The sequence below is a fragment of the Stenella coeruleoalba genome, assembly GCF_951394435.1.
Source record: "Stenella coeruleoalba genome assembly, contig: scaffold_60, whole genome shotgun sequence".
In the NCBI taxonomy this organism is placed as follows: Eukaryota; Metazoa; Chordata; class Mammalia; order Artiodactyla; family Delphinidae; genus Stenella; species Stenella coeruleoalba.
In genome coordinates this window covers 72,937-87,415 of record NW_027646020.1, presented here as the reverse complement: position 1 = coordinate 87,415, position 14,479 = coordinate 72,937, and the positions used below count along the sequence as shown (strand labels likewise).

Here is a 14,479-nt window from a genome sequence, read left to right as displayed (position 1 = left end):
CATATTTGGCTTAAGGAACTTTATCTGTGCTCATTTCAATCTCTGGTTTTATGCAGCACCCCAACTCACCTTTCCCCTTAAGCAAGCATAAGTTGCTTTTCTAAATTTGAGACCCTGTTCTGTTCTGTAATTCAGTTCCTGTGTAGCCAAGTTTACATTCCGTGTATTACTGATATCTTATGATGTTTCTTTTTCTGTGTGACTTACTTCAGTTAGAATCATCATACCTGAATCCACTCATTGTGCTGCTAAGGGCCTGATGACACAGATTTCATTGCTGAGTGATATTGCTTTGTAAGTAAATACCACAACTTCTTTATCCATTTTTCACTTTCTGCGATGTTGAACTTGTACTGTAAACGAGGTTCTTGTAAACAGAGCCGTTCCAAACTTTGGGGTGGCTGTGTCTTTTTGATTTTAATTTCCCTAAGCTATAGGACCATAAGTGGCAGTGCCCTAGGCTCTGTTGCTTTGTTTTTTAGATGTTTCAGGAAACACCATACACTTCTCCCGAGTGTCTGTTGGCAATTTACATCCCGCCCATCAGCATAACAAGGCTCCCAGTTCTCCATGGCCTGTCCTGCCTTTCTGGATTTTACACTTTTTTCAGATGGCCCTTTTGACCGGGGGGAAGTGAGACTTCATTGTAGTGCAGATTTCCTTTGCAAGCTTGCTTGGTTGGCCAAAATGGGCGTATGCGTTTTTTCCTGAATATATTCAGGAAAAAACGCATACGCCCTTTTTGGCCAAGTGCATCATTGTGGACGTTCTGCCTCTTTTCCTATGCTTTCAATGCAATTCCAGTCTACCTCCTGAAATCGGTTTCCTGCAATTCTGCCCCGCTTTCAAGTCCTCTTGGCAGCCTTACTTCAGTCTATTTTTGGACGATAGCTGTCATTTATAACTCTGCAGGTTTGTGAATTACAGTGCCCCTGGGCTCCTTTCTTCTACTCGCTTTCTTGTGAGCTGGCCGCAACACCGCAGGATGGCTTCAGGCCCTAATCTGGTTCCGGTACGGCACGCTGAGCCTTTGGTTATTTCCTCTTCCTGGTGGGAAATGAGAGTTAAATTTGCCCGTCCAGACACCTCCAGCTAGCCTCTCATTGGTTCTCGCTATTCCTGTTCATCTTCCGCAGAAATTGCAAACTGGGCCAAACAGGAGGTTAAAGGCGCTGACACTCCAAGTGGGGAGAGTGTTAGTAAAGCGTCTGGAATGTTGCACCCGAGTACCAGGGGAGGAAAACTGAGACATATTTGAACACGTCTCCCATTCACATGGTTGATAATACTTGGGTTCCACATGCATGTTTTAGCTGAAGGAAGAATACCTTAAACCTGGAGAGTTGAGACCCGTGTAATGGGTACCATGCAATATGACTTCAAAGGGTCTTCATTTGCTCACCAAACCTCTCCAATCCTATCACTGCTGCGTTTATGCCCCTGTACACATGCTTGATTCTCTTTTGGAGACATAGCAATCCATAGGTTTTAAGATACTTACTAGTCAGGTACATTCTTAGGCGTTTAATATGCGGTGTTGAGTCCATTTCGTTGAGCAAGGAGTAGCTCTTGTCTATTCCATATTTGGCTTAAGGAACTTTATCTGTGCTCATTTCAATCTCTGGTTTTATGCAGCACCCCAACTCACCTTTACCCTTAAGCAAGCATAAGTTGCTTTTCTAAATTTGAGACCCTGTTCTGTTCTGTAATTCAGTTCCTGTGTAGCCAAGTTTACATTCCATGTATTACTGATATCTTATGATGTTTCTTTTCTGTGTGACTTATTTCAGTTAGAATCATCATACCTGAATCCACTCATTGTGCTGCTATGGGCCTGATGACACAGATTTCATTGCTGAGTGATATTGCTTTGTAAGTAAATACCACAACTTCTTTATCCATTTTTCACTTTCTGCGATGTTGAACTTGTACTGTAAACGAGGTTCTTGTAAACAGAGCTGTTCGAAAGTTTGGGGTGGCTGTGTCTTTTTGATTTTAATTTCCCTAAGCTATAGGACCATAAGTGGCAGTGCCCTAGGCTCTGTTGCTTTGTTTTTTAGATGTTTCAGGAAACACCATACACTTCTCCCGAGTGTCTGTTGGCAATTTACATCCCGCCCATCAGCATAACAAGGCTCCCAGTTGTCCGTGGCCTGTCCTGCCTTTCTGGATTTTACACTTTTTTCAGATGGCCCTTTTGACCGGGGGGAAGTGAGACTTCATTGTAGTGCAGATTTCCTTTGCAAGCTTGCTTGGTTGGCCAAAAAGGGCGTATGCGTTTTTTCCTGAATATATTCAGGAAAAAACGCATACGCCCTTTTTGGCCAAGTGCATCATTGTGGACGTTCTGCCTCTTTTCCTATGCTTTCAATGCAATTCCAGTCTACCTCCTGAAATCGGTTTCCTGCAATTCTGCCCCGCTTTCAAGTCCTCTTGGCAGCCTTACTTCAGTCTATTTTTGGACGATAGCTGTCATTTATAAGTCTGCAGGTTTGTGAATTACAGTGCCCCTGAGCTCCTTTCTTCAACTCGCTTTCTTGTGACCTGGCCGCAACACCGCAGGATGGCTTCAGGCCCTAATCTGGTTCCGGCACGGCACGCTGAGCCTTTGGTTAATTCCTCTTCCTGGTGGGAAATGAGAGTTAAATTTGCCCGTCCAGACACCTCCAGCTAGTCTCTCATTGGTTCTCGCTATTCCTGTTCATCTTCCGCAGAAATTGCAAACTGGGCCAAACAGGAGGTTAAAGGGACTGACTCTCCAAGTCGGAAGAGTGTTAGTAAAGCGTCTGGAATGTTGCACCCGAGTACCAGGGGAGGAAAACTGAGACATATTTGAACACGTCTCCCGTTCACATGGTTCATCATACTCTGGGTTCCACATGCATGTTTTAGCTGAAGGAAGAATACCTTAAACCTGGGTAGTTGAGACCCGTGGAATGGGTACCATGCAATATGACTTCAAAGGGTCTTCATTTGCTCACCGAACCTCTCCAATCCTATCACTGCTGCGTTTATGCCCCTGTACACACGCTTGATTCTCTTTTGGAGACATAGGAATCCATAGGTTTTAAGATACTTACTAGTCAGGTACATTCTTACGCATTTAATATGGGGTGTTAAGTCCATTTCGTTGAGCAAGGAGTAGCTCTTGTCTATTCCATATTTGGCTTAAGGAACTTTATCTGTGCTCATTTCAATCTCTGGTTTTATGCAGCACCCCAACTCACCTTTCCCCTTAAGCAAGCATAAGTTGCTTTTCTAAATTTGAGACACTGTTCTGTTCTGTAATTCAGTTCCTGTGTAGCCAAGTTTACATTCCGTGTATTAGTGATATCTTATGATGTTTCTTTTTTTGTGTGACTTATTTCAGTTAGAATCATCATACCTGAATCCACTCATTGTGCTGCTAAGGGCCTGATGACACAGATTTCATTGCTGAGTGATATTGCTTTGTAAGTAAATACCACAACTTCTTTATCCATTTTTCACTTTCTGCGATGTTGAACTTGTACTGTAAACGAGGTTCTTGTAAACAGAGCCGTTCCAAACTTTGGGGTGGCTGTGTCTTTTTGATTTTAATTTCCCTAAGCTATAGGACCATAAGTGGAAGTGCCCTAGGTTCTGTTGCTTTGTTTTTTAGATGTTTCAGGAAACACCATACACTTCTCCCGAGTGGTTGTTGGCAATTTACATCCCACCCATCAGCATAACAAGGCTCCCAGTTCTCCATGGCCTGTCTTGTCTTTCTGGATTTTACACTTTTTTCAGATGGCCCTTTTGACCGGGGGGAAGTGAGACTTCATTGTAGTGCAGATTTCCTTTGCAAGCTTGCTTGGTTGGCCAAAAAGGGCGTATGCGTTTTTTCCTGAATATATTCAGGAAAAAACGCATACGCCCTTTTTGGCCAAGTGCATCATTGTGGACGTTCTGCCTCTTTTCCTATGCTTTCAATGCAATTCCAGTCTACCTCCTGAAATCGGTTTCCTGCAATTCTGCCCCGCTTTCAAGTCCTCTTGGCAGCCTTACTTCAGTCTATTTTTGGACGATAGCTGTCATTTATAACTCTGCAGGTTTGTGAATTACAGTGCCCCTGAGCTCCTTTCTTCAACTCGCTTTCTTGTGACCTGGCCGCAACACCGCAGGATGGCTTCAGGCCCTAATCTGGTTCTGGCATGGCACGCTGAGCCTTTGGTTAATTCCTCTTCCTGGTGAGAAATGAGAGTTAAATTTGCCCGTCCAGACACCTCCAGCTAGTCTCTCATTGGTTCTCGCTATTCCTGTTCATCTTCCGAAGAAATTGCAAACTGGGCCAAACAGGAGGTTAAAGGGACTGACTCTCCAAGTCAGGAGAGTGTTAGTAAAGCGTCTGGAATGTTGCACCCGAGTACCAGGGGAGGAAAACTGAGACATATTTGAACACGTCTCCCGATCACATGGTTGATCATACTCTAGGTTCCACATGCATGTTTTAGCTGAAGGAAGAATACCTTAAACCTGGAGAGTTGAGACCCGTGTAATGCGTACCATGCAATATGACTTCAAAGGGTCTTCATTTGCTCACCGAACCTCTCCAATCCTATCACTGCTGCGTTTATGCCCCTGTACACATGCTTGATTCTCTTTTGGAGACATAGCAATCCATAGGTTTTCCGATACTTACTAGTCAGGTACATTCTTAGGCGTTTAATATGCGGTGTTGAGTCCATTTCTTTGAGCAAGGAGTAGCTCTTGTCTATTCCATATTTGACTTAAGGAACTTTATCTGTGCTCATTTCAATCTCTGGTTTTATGCAGCACCCCAACTCACCTTTACCCTTAAGCAAGCATAAGTTGGTTTTCTAAATTTGAGACCCTGTTCTGTTCTGTAATTCAGTTCCTGTGTAGCCAAGTTTACATTCCGTGTATTACTGATATCTTATGATGTTTCTTTTCTGTGTGACTTATTTCAGTTAGAATCATCATACCTGAATCCACTCATTGTGCTGCTACGGGCCTGATGACACAGATTTCATTGCTGAGTGATATTGCTTTGTAAGTAAATACCACAACTTCTTTATCCATTTTTCACTTTCTGCGATGTTGAACTTGTACTGTAAACGAGGTTCTTGTAAACAGAGGCATTCGAAAGTTTGGGGTGGCTGTGTCTTTTTGATTTTAATTTCCCTAAGCTATAGGACCATAAGTGGCAGTGCCCTAGGCTCTGTTGCTTTGTTTTTTAGATGTTTCAGGAAACACCATACACTTCTCCCGAGTGTCTGTTGGCAATTTACATCCCGCCCATCAGCATAACAAGGCTCCCAGTTCTCCATGGCCTGTCCTGCCTTTCTGGATTTTACACTTTTTTCAGATGGCCCTTTTGACCGGGGGGAAGTGAGACTTCATTGTAGTGCAGATTTCCTTTGCAAGCTTGCTTGGTTGGCCAAAAAGGGCGTATGCGTTTTTTCCTGAATATATTCAGGAAAAAACGCATACGCCCTTTTTGGCCAAGTGCATCATTGTGGACGTTCTGCCTCTTTTCCTCTGCTTTCAATGCAATTCCAGTCTACCTCCTGAAATCGGTTTCCTGCAATTCTGCCCCGCTTTCAAGTCCTCTTGGCAGCCTTACTTCAGTCTATTTTTGGAGGATAGCTGTCATTTATAACTCTGCAGGTTTGTGAATTACAGTGCCCCTGAGCTCCTTTCTTCAACTCGCTTTCTTGTGACCTGGCCGCAACACCGCAGGATGGCTTCAGGCCCTAATCTGGTTCCGGCACGGCACGCTGAGCCTTTGGTTAATTCCTCTTCCTGGTGGGAAATGAGAGTTAAATTTGCCCGTCCAGACACCTCCAGCTAGTCTCTCATTGGTTCTCGCTATTCCTGTTCATCTTCCGCAGAAATTGCAAACTGGGCCAAACAGGAGGTTAAAGGGACTGACTCTCCAAGTCGGAAGAGTGTTAGTAAAGCGTCTGGAATGTTGCACCCGAGTACCAGGGGAGGAAAACTGAGACATATTTGAACACGTCTCCCGTTCACATGGTTGATCATACTCTGGGTTCCACATGCATGTTTTAGCTGAAGGAAGAATACCTTAAACCTGGAGAGTTGAGACCCGTGGAATGGGTACCATGCAATATGACTTCAAAGGGTCTTCATTTGCTCACCGAACCTCTCCAATCCTATCACTGCTGCATTTATGCCCCTGTACACACGCTTGATTCTCTTTTGGAGACATAGCAATCCATAGGTTTTAAGATACTTACTAGTCAGGTACATTCTTAGGCGTTTAATATGGGGTGTTGAGTCCATTTCGTTGAGCAAGGAGTAGCTCTTGTCTATTCCATATTTGGCTTAAGGAACTTTATCTGTGCTCATTTCAATCTCTGGTTTTATGCAGCACCCCAACTCACCTTTCCCCTTAAGCAAGCATATGTTGCTTTTCTAAATTTGAGACACTGTTCTGTTCTGTAATTCAGTTCCTGTGTAGCCAAGTTTACATTCCGTGTATTAGTGATATCTTATGATGTTTCTTTTTCTGTGTGACTTATTTCAGTTAGAATCATCGTACCTGAATCCACTCATTGTGCTGCTAAGGGCCTGATGACACAGATTTCATTGCTGAGTGATATTGCTTTGTAAGTAAATACCACAACTTCTTTATCCATTTTTCACTTTCTGCGATGTTGAACTTGTACTGTAAACGAGGTTCTTGTAAACAGAGGCATTCGAAAGTTTGGGGTGGCTGTGTCTTTTTGATTTTAATTTCCCTAAGCTATAGGACCATAAGTGGCAGTGCCCTAGGCTCTGTTGCTTTGTTTTTTAGATGTTTCAGGAAACACCATACACTTCTCCCGAGTGTCTGTTGGCAATTTACATCCCGCCCATCAGCATAACAAGGCTCCCAGTTGTCCATGGCCTGTCCTGCCTTTCTGGATTTTACACTTTTTTCAGATGGCCCTTTTGACCGGGGGGAAGTGAGACTTCATTGTAGTGCAGATTTCCTTTGCAAGCTTGCTTGGTTGGCCAAAAAGGGCGTATGCGTTTTTTCCTGAATATATTCAGGAAAAAACGCATACGCCCTTTTTGGCCAAGTGCATCATTGTGGACGTTCTGCCTCTTTTCCTCTGCTTTCAATGCAATTCCAGTCTACCTCCTGAAATCGGTTTCCTGCAATTCTGCCCCGCTTTCAAGTCCTCTTGGCAGCCTTACTTCAGTCTATTTTTGGACGATAGCTGTCATTTATAACTCTGCAGGTTTGTGAATTACAGTGCCCCTGAGCTCCTTTCTTCAACTCGCTTTCTTGTGACCTGGCCGCAACACCGCAGGATGGCTTCAGGCCCTAATCTGGTTCCGGCACGGCACGCTGAGCCTTTGGTTAATTCCTCTTCCTGGTGGGAAATGAGAGTTAAATTTGCCCGTCCAGACACCTCCAGCTAGTCTCTCATTGGTTCTCGCTATTCCTGTTCATCTTCCGCAGAAATTGCAAACTGGGCCAAACAGGAGGTTAAAGGGACTGACTCTCCAAGTCGGAAGAGTGTTAGTAAAGCGTCTGGAATGTTGCACCCGAGTACCAGGGGAGGAAAACTGAGACATATTTGAACACGTCTCCCGTTCACATGGTTGATCATACTCTGGGTTCCACATGCATGTTTTAGCTGAAGGAAGAATACCTTAAACCTGGAGAGTTGAGACCCGTGGAATGGGTACCATGCAATATGACTTCAAAGGGTCTTCATTTGCTCACCGAACCTCTCCAATCCTATCACTGCTGCGTTTATGCCCCTGTACACACGCTTGATTCTCTTTTGGAGACATAGCAATCCATAGGTTTTAAGATACTTACTAGTCAGGTACATTCTTAGGCGTTTAATATGGGGTGTTGAGTCCATTTCGTTGAGCAAGGAGTAGCTCTTGTCTATTCCATATTTGGCTTAAGGAACTTTATCTGTGCTCATTTCAATCTCTGGTTTTATGCAGCACCCCAACTCACCTTTCCCCTTAAGCAAGCATAAGTTGCTTTTCTAAATTTGAGACACTGTTCTGTTCTGTAATTCAGTTCCTGTGTAGCCAAGTTTACATTCCGTGTATTAGTGATATCTTATGATGTTTCTTTTTCTGTGTGACTTATTTCAGTTAGAATCATCGTACCTGAATCCACTCATTGTGCTGCTAAGGGCCTGATGACACAGATTTCATTGCTGAGTGATATTGCTTTGTAAGTAAATACCACAACTTCTTTATCCATTTTTCACTTTCTGCGATGTTGAACTTGTACTGTACACGAGGTTCTTGTAAACAGAGCCGTTCCAAACTTTGGGGAGGCTGTGTCTTTTTGATTTTAATTTCCCTAAGCTATAGGACCATAAGTGGAAGTGCCCTAGGTTCTGTTGCTTTGTTTTTTAGATGTTTCAGGAAACACCATACACTTCTCCCGAGTGGTTGTTGGCAATTTACATCCCGCCCATCAGCATAACAAGGCTCCCAGTTCTCCATGGCCTGTCTTGTCTTTCTAGATTTTACACTTTTTTCAGATGGCCCTTTTGACCGGGGGGAAGTGAGACTTCATTGTAGTGCAGATTTCCTTTGCAAGCTTGCTTGGTTGGCCAAAAAGGGCGTATGCGTTTTTTCCTGAATATATTCAGGAAAAAACGCATACGCCCTTTTTGGCCAAGTGCATCATTGTGGACGTTCTGCCTCTTTTCCTCTGCTTTCAATGCAATTCCAGTCTACCTCCTGAAATCGGTTTCCTGCAATTCTGCCCCGCTTTCAAGTCCTCTTGGCAGCCTTACTTCAGTCTATTTTTGGAGGATAGCTGTCATTTATAACTCTGCAGGTTTGTGAATTACAGTGCCCCTGAGCTCCTTTCTTCAACTCGCTTTCTTGTGACCTGGCCGCAACACCGCAGGATGGCTTCAGGCCCTAATCTGGTTCCGGCACGGCACGCTGAGCCTTTGGTTAATTCCTCTTCCTGGTGGGAAATGAGAGTTAAATTTGCCCGTCCAGACACCTCCAGCTAGTCTCTCATTGGTTCTCGCTATTCCTGTTCATCTTCCGCAGAAATTGCAAACTGGGCCAAACAGGAGGTTAAAGGGACTGACTCTCCAAGTCGGAAGAGTGTTAGTAAAGCGTCTGGAATGTTGCACCCGAGTACCAGGGGAGGAAAACTGAGACATATTTGAACACGTCTCCCGTTCACATGGTTGATCATACTCTGGGTTCCACATGCATGTTTTAGCTGAAGGAAGAATACCTTAAACCTGGAGAGTTGAGACCCGTGGAATGGGTACCATGCAATATGACTTCAAAGGGTCTTCATTTGCTCACCGAACCTCTCCAATCCTATCACTGCTGCGTTTATGCCCCTGTACACACGCTTGATTCTCTTTTGGAGACATAGCAATCCATAGGTTTTAAGATACTTACTAGTCAGGTACATTCTTAGGCGTTTAATATGCGGTGTTGAGTCCATTTCGTTGAGCAAGGAGTAGCTCTTGTCTATTCCATATTTGGCTTAAGGAACTTTATCTGTGCTCATTTCAATCTCTGGTTTTATGCAGCACCCCAACTCACCTTTCCCCTTAAGCAAGCATAAGTTGCTTTTCTAAATTTGAGACACTGTTCTGTTCTGTAATTCAGTTCCTGTGTAGCCAAGTTTACATTCCGTGTATTAGTGATATCTTATGATGTTTCTTTTTCTGTGTGACTTATTTCAGTTAGAATCATCGTACCTGAATCCACTCATTGTGCTGCTAAGGGCATGATGACACAGATTTCATTGCTGAGTGATATTGCTTTGTAAGTAAATACCACAACTTCTTTATCCATTTTTCACTTTCTGCGATGTTGAACTTGTACTGTAAACGAGGTTCTTGTAAACAGAGGCGTCCCAAACTTTGGGGTGGCTGTGTCTTTTTGATTTTAATTTCCCTAAGCTATAGGACCATAAGTGGCAGTGCCCTAGGCTCTGTTGCTTTGTTTTTTAGATGTTTCAGGAAACACCATACACTTCTCCCGAGTGTCTGTTGGCAATTTACATCCCGCCCATCAGCATAACAAGGCTCCCAGTTCTCCATGGCCTGTCCTGCCTTTCTGGATTTTACACTTTTTTCAGATGGCCCTTTTGACCGGGGGGAAGTGAGACTTCATTGTAGTGCAGATTTCCTTTGCAAGCTTGCTTGGTTGGCCAAAAAGGGCGTATGCGTTTTTTCCTGAATATATTCAGGAAAAAACGCATACGCCCTTTTTGGCCAAGTGCATCATTGTGGACGTTCTGCCTCTTTTCCTATGCTTTCAATGCAATTCCAGTCTACCTCCTGAAATCGGTTTCCTGCAATTCTGCCCTGCTTTCAAGTCCTCTTGGCAGCCTTACTTCAGTCTATTTTTGGACGATAGCTGTCATTTATAACTCTGCAGGTTTGTGAATTACAGTGCCCCTGAGCTCCTTTCTTCAACTCGCTTTCTTGTGACCTGGCCGCAACACCGCAGGATGGCTTCAGGCCCTAATCTGGTTCCGGCCCGGCATGCTGAGCCTTTGGTTAATTCCTCTTCCTGGTGGGAAATGAGAGTTAAATTTGCCCGTCCAGACACCTCCAGCTAGCCTCTCATTGGTTCTCGCTATTCCTGTTCATCTTCCGCAGAAATTACAAACTGGGCCAAACAGGAGGTTAAAGGGACTGACTCTCCAAGTGGGGAGAGTGTTAGTAAAGTGTCTGGAATGTTGCACCCGAGTACCAGGGAAGGAAAACTGAGACATATTTGAACACGTCTCCCGATCACATGGTTGATCATACTCTAGGTTCCACATGCATGTTTTAGCTGAAGGAAGAATACCTTAAACCTGGGTAGTTGAAACCCGTGGAATGGGTACCATGCAATATGACTTCAAAGGGTCTTCATTTGCTCACCGAACCTCTCCAATCCTATCACTGCTGCGTTTATGCCCCTGTACACATGCTTGATTCTCTTTTGGAGACATAGCAATCCATAGGTTTTAAGATACTTACTAGTCAGGTACATTCTTAGGCGTTTAATATGGGGTGTTGGGTCCATTTCGTTGAGCAAGGAGTAGCTCTTGTCTATTCCATATTTGGCTTAAGGAACTTTATCTGTGCTCATTTCAATCTCTGGTTTTATGCAGCACCCCAACTCACCTTTCCCCTTAAGCAAGAATAAGTTGTTTTTCTAAATTTGAGACCCTGTTCTGTTCTGTAATTCAGTTCCTGTGTAGCCAAGTTTACATTCCGTGTATTACTGATATCTTATGATGTTTCTTTTTCTGTGTGACTTATTTCAGTTAGAATCATCATACCTGAATCCACTCATTGTGCTGCTAAGGGCCTGATGACACAGATTTCATTGCTGAGTGATATTGCTTTGTAAGTAAATACCACAACTTCTTTATCCATTTTTCACTTTCTGTGATGTTGAACTTGTAGTGTAAATGAGGTTCTTGTAAACAGAGCCGTTCCAAACTCTGGGGTGGCTGTGTCTTTTTGGTTTTAATTTCCCTAAGCTATAGGATCATAAGTGGAAGTGCCCTAGGTTCTGTTGCTTTGTTTTTTAGATGTTTCAGGAAACACCATACACTTCTCCCGAGTGGTTGTTGGCAATTTACATCCCGCCCATCAGCATAACAAGGCTCCCAGTTCTCCATGGCCTGTCCTGCCTTTCTGGATTTTACACTTTTTTCAGATGGCCCTTTTGACCGGGGGGAAGTGAGACTTCATTGTAGTGCAGATTTCCTTTGCAAGCTTGCTTGGTTGGCCAAAAAGGGCGTATGCGTTTTTTCCTGAATATATTCAGGAAAAAACGCATACGCCCTTTTTGGCCAAGTGCATCATTGTGGACGTTCTGCCTCTTTTCCTATGCTTTCAATGCAATTCCAGTCTACCTCCTGAAATCGGTTTCCTGCAATTCTGCCCCGCTTTCAAGTCCTCTTGGCAGCCTTACTTCAGTCTATTTTTGGACGATAGCTGTCATTTATAACTCTGCAGGTTTGTGAATTACAGTGCCCCTGAGCTCCTTTCTTCAACTTGCTTTCTTGTGACCTGGCCGCAACACCGCAGGATGGCTTCAGGCCCTAATCTGGTTCCGGCCCGGCATGCTGAGCCTTTGGTTATTTCCTCTTCCTGGTGGGAAATGAGAGTTAAATTTGCCCGTCCAGACACCTCCAGCTAGTCTCTCATTGGTTCTCGCTATTCCTGTTCATCTTCCGCAGAAATTGCAAACTGGGCCAAACAGGAGGTTAAAGACGCTGACTCTCCAAGTGGGGAGAGTGTTAGTAAAGCGTCTGGAATGTTGCACCCGAGTACCAGGGGAGGAAAACTGAGACATATTTGAACACGTCTCCCGTTCACATGGTTGATCATACTTGGGTTCCACATGCATGTTTTAGCTGAAGGAAGAATACCTTAAACCTGGAGAGTTCAGACCCGTGGAATGGGTACCATGCAATATGACTTCAAAGGGTCTTCATTTGCTCACCGAACCTCTCCAATCCTATCACTGCTGCGTTTATGCCCCTGTACACATGCTTGATTCTCTTTTGGAGACATAGCAATCCATAGGTTTTCCGATACTTACTAGTCAGGTACATTCTTAGGCGTTTAATATGCGGTGTTGAGTCCATTTCGTTGAGCAAGGAGTAGCTCTTGTCTATTCCATATTTGACTTAAGGAACTTTATCTGTGCTCATTTCAATCTCTGGTTTTATGCAGCACCCCAACTCACCTTTACCCTTAAGCAAGCATAAGTTGGTTTTCTAAATTTGAGACCCTGTTCTGTTCTGTAATTCAGTTCCTGTGTAGCCAAGTTTACATTACGTGTATTACTGATATCTTATGATGTTTCTTTTCTGTGTGACTTATTTCAGTTAGAATCATCATACCTGAATCCACTCATTGTGCTGCTACGGACCTGATGACACAGATTTCATTGCTGAGTGATATTGCTTTGTAAGTAAATACCACAACTTCTTTATCCATTTTTCACTTTCTGCGATGTTGAACTTGTACTGTAAACGAGGTTCTTGTAAACAGAGCCGTTCGAAAGTTTGGGGTGGCTGTGTCTTTTTGATTTTAATTTCCCTAAGCTATAGGACCATAAGTGGCAGTGCCCTAGGCTCTGTTGCTTTGTTTTTTAGATGTTTCAGGAAACACCATACACTTCTCCCGAGTGTCTGTTGGCAACTTACATCCCGCCCATCAGCATAACAAGGCTCCCAGTTCTCCATGGCCTGTCCTGCCTTTCTGGATTTTACACTTTTTTCAGATGGCCCTTTTGACCGGGGGGAAGTGAGACTTCATTGTAGTGCAGATTTCCTTTGCAAGCTTGCTTGGTTGGCCAAAAAGGGCGTATGCGTTTTTTCCTGAATATATTCAGGAAAAAACGCATACGCCCTTTTTGGCCAAGTGCATCATTGTGGACGTTCTGCCTCTTTTCCTATGCTTTCAATGCAATTCCAGTCTACCTCCTGAAATCGGTTTCCTGCAATTCTGCCCTGCTTTCAAGTCCTCTTGGCAGCCTTACTTCAGTCTATTTTTGGACGATAGCTGTCATTTATAACTCTGCAGGTTTGTGAATTACAGTGACCCTGAGCTCCTTTCTTCAACTCGCTTTCTTGTGACCTGGCCGCAACACCGCAGGATGGCTTCAGGCCCTAATCTGGTTCCGGCACGGCACGCTGAGCCTTTGGTTAATTCCTCTTCCTGGTGGGAAATGAGAGTTAAATTTGCCCGTCCAGACACCTCCAGCTAGTCTCTCATTGGTTCTCGCTATTCCTGTTCATCTTCCGCAGAAATTGCAAACTGGGCCAAACAGGAGGTTAAAGGGACTGACTCTCCAAGTCGGAAGAGTGTTAGTAAAGCGTCTGGAATGTTGCACCCGAGTACCAGGGGAGGAAAACTGAGACATATTTGAACACGTCTCCTGTTCACATGGTTGATCATACTCTGGGTTCCACATGCATGTTTTAGCTGAAGGAAGAATACCTTAAACCTGGAGAGTTGAGACCCGTGGAATGGGTACCGTGCAATATGACTTCAAAGGGTCTTTATTTGCTCACCGAACCTCTCCAATCCTATCACTGCTGCGTTTATGCCCCTGTACACACGCTTGATTCTCTTTCGGAGACATAGCAATCCATAGGTTTTAAGATACTTACTAGTCAGGTACATTCTTAGGCGTTTAATATGGGGTGTTGAGTCCATTTCGTTGAGCAAGAAGTAGCTCTTGTCTATTCCATATTTGGCTTAAGGAACTTTATCTGTGCTCATTTCAATCTCTGGTTTTATGCAGCACCCCAACTCACCTTTCCCCTTAAGCAAGCATAAGTTGCTTTTCTAAATTTGAGACACTGTTCTGTTCTGTAATTCAGTTCCTGTGTAGCCAAGTTTACATTCCGTGTATTAGTGATATCTTATGATGTTTCTTTTTCTGTGTGACTTATTTCAGTTAGAATCATCGTACCTGAATCCACTCATTGTGCTGCTAAGGGCCTGATGAC

General features: G+C 43.9%; 1 long non-coding RNA gene across 2 annotated transcripts in view; it reads left to right on the top strand.

Annotated features, from left to right (window-relative positions):
• LOC307181385 overlaps window positions 1–12,901 on the top strand; it is a 420,414-nt gene extending 407,513 nt beyond the window's left edge. The window contains exon 6 of one of the 2 annotated variants that reach the window (XR_013826623.1): window positions 12,852–12,901. This is a non-coding gene — a long non-coding RNA (uncharacterized lncRNA). Of the gene's footprint in view, window positions 1–9,693; window positions 9,905–12,851 lie in introns of those variants that run through there. The other variant, XR_013826624.1, reaches the window with a different exon arrangement.
• Window positions 12,902–14,479: the final 1,578 nt, after the last annotated feature.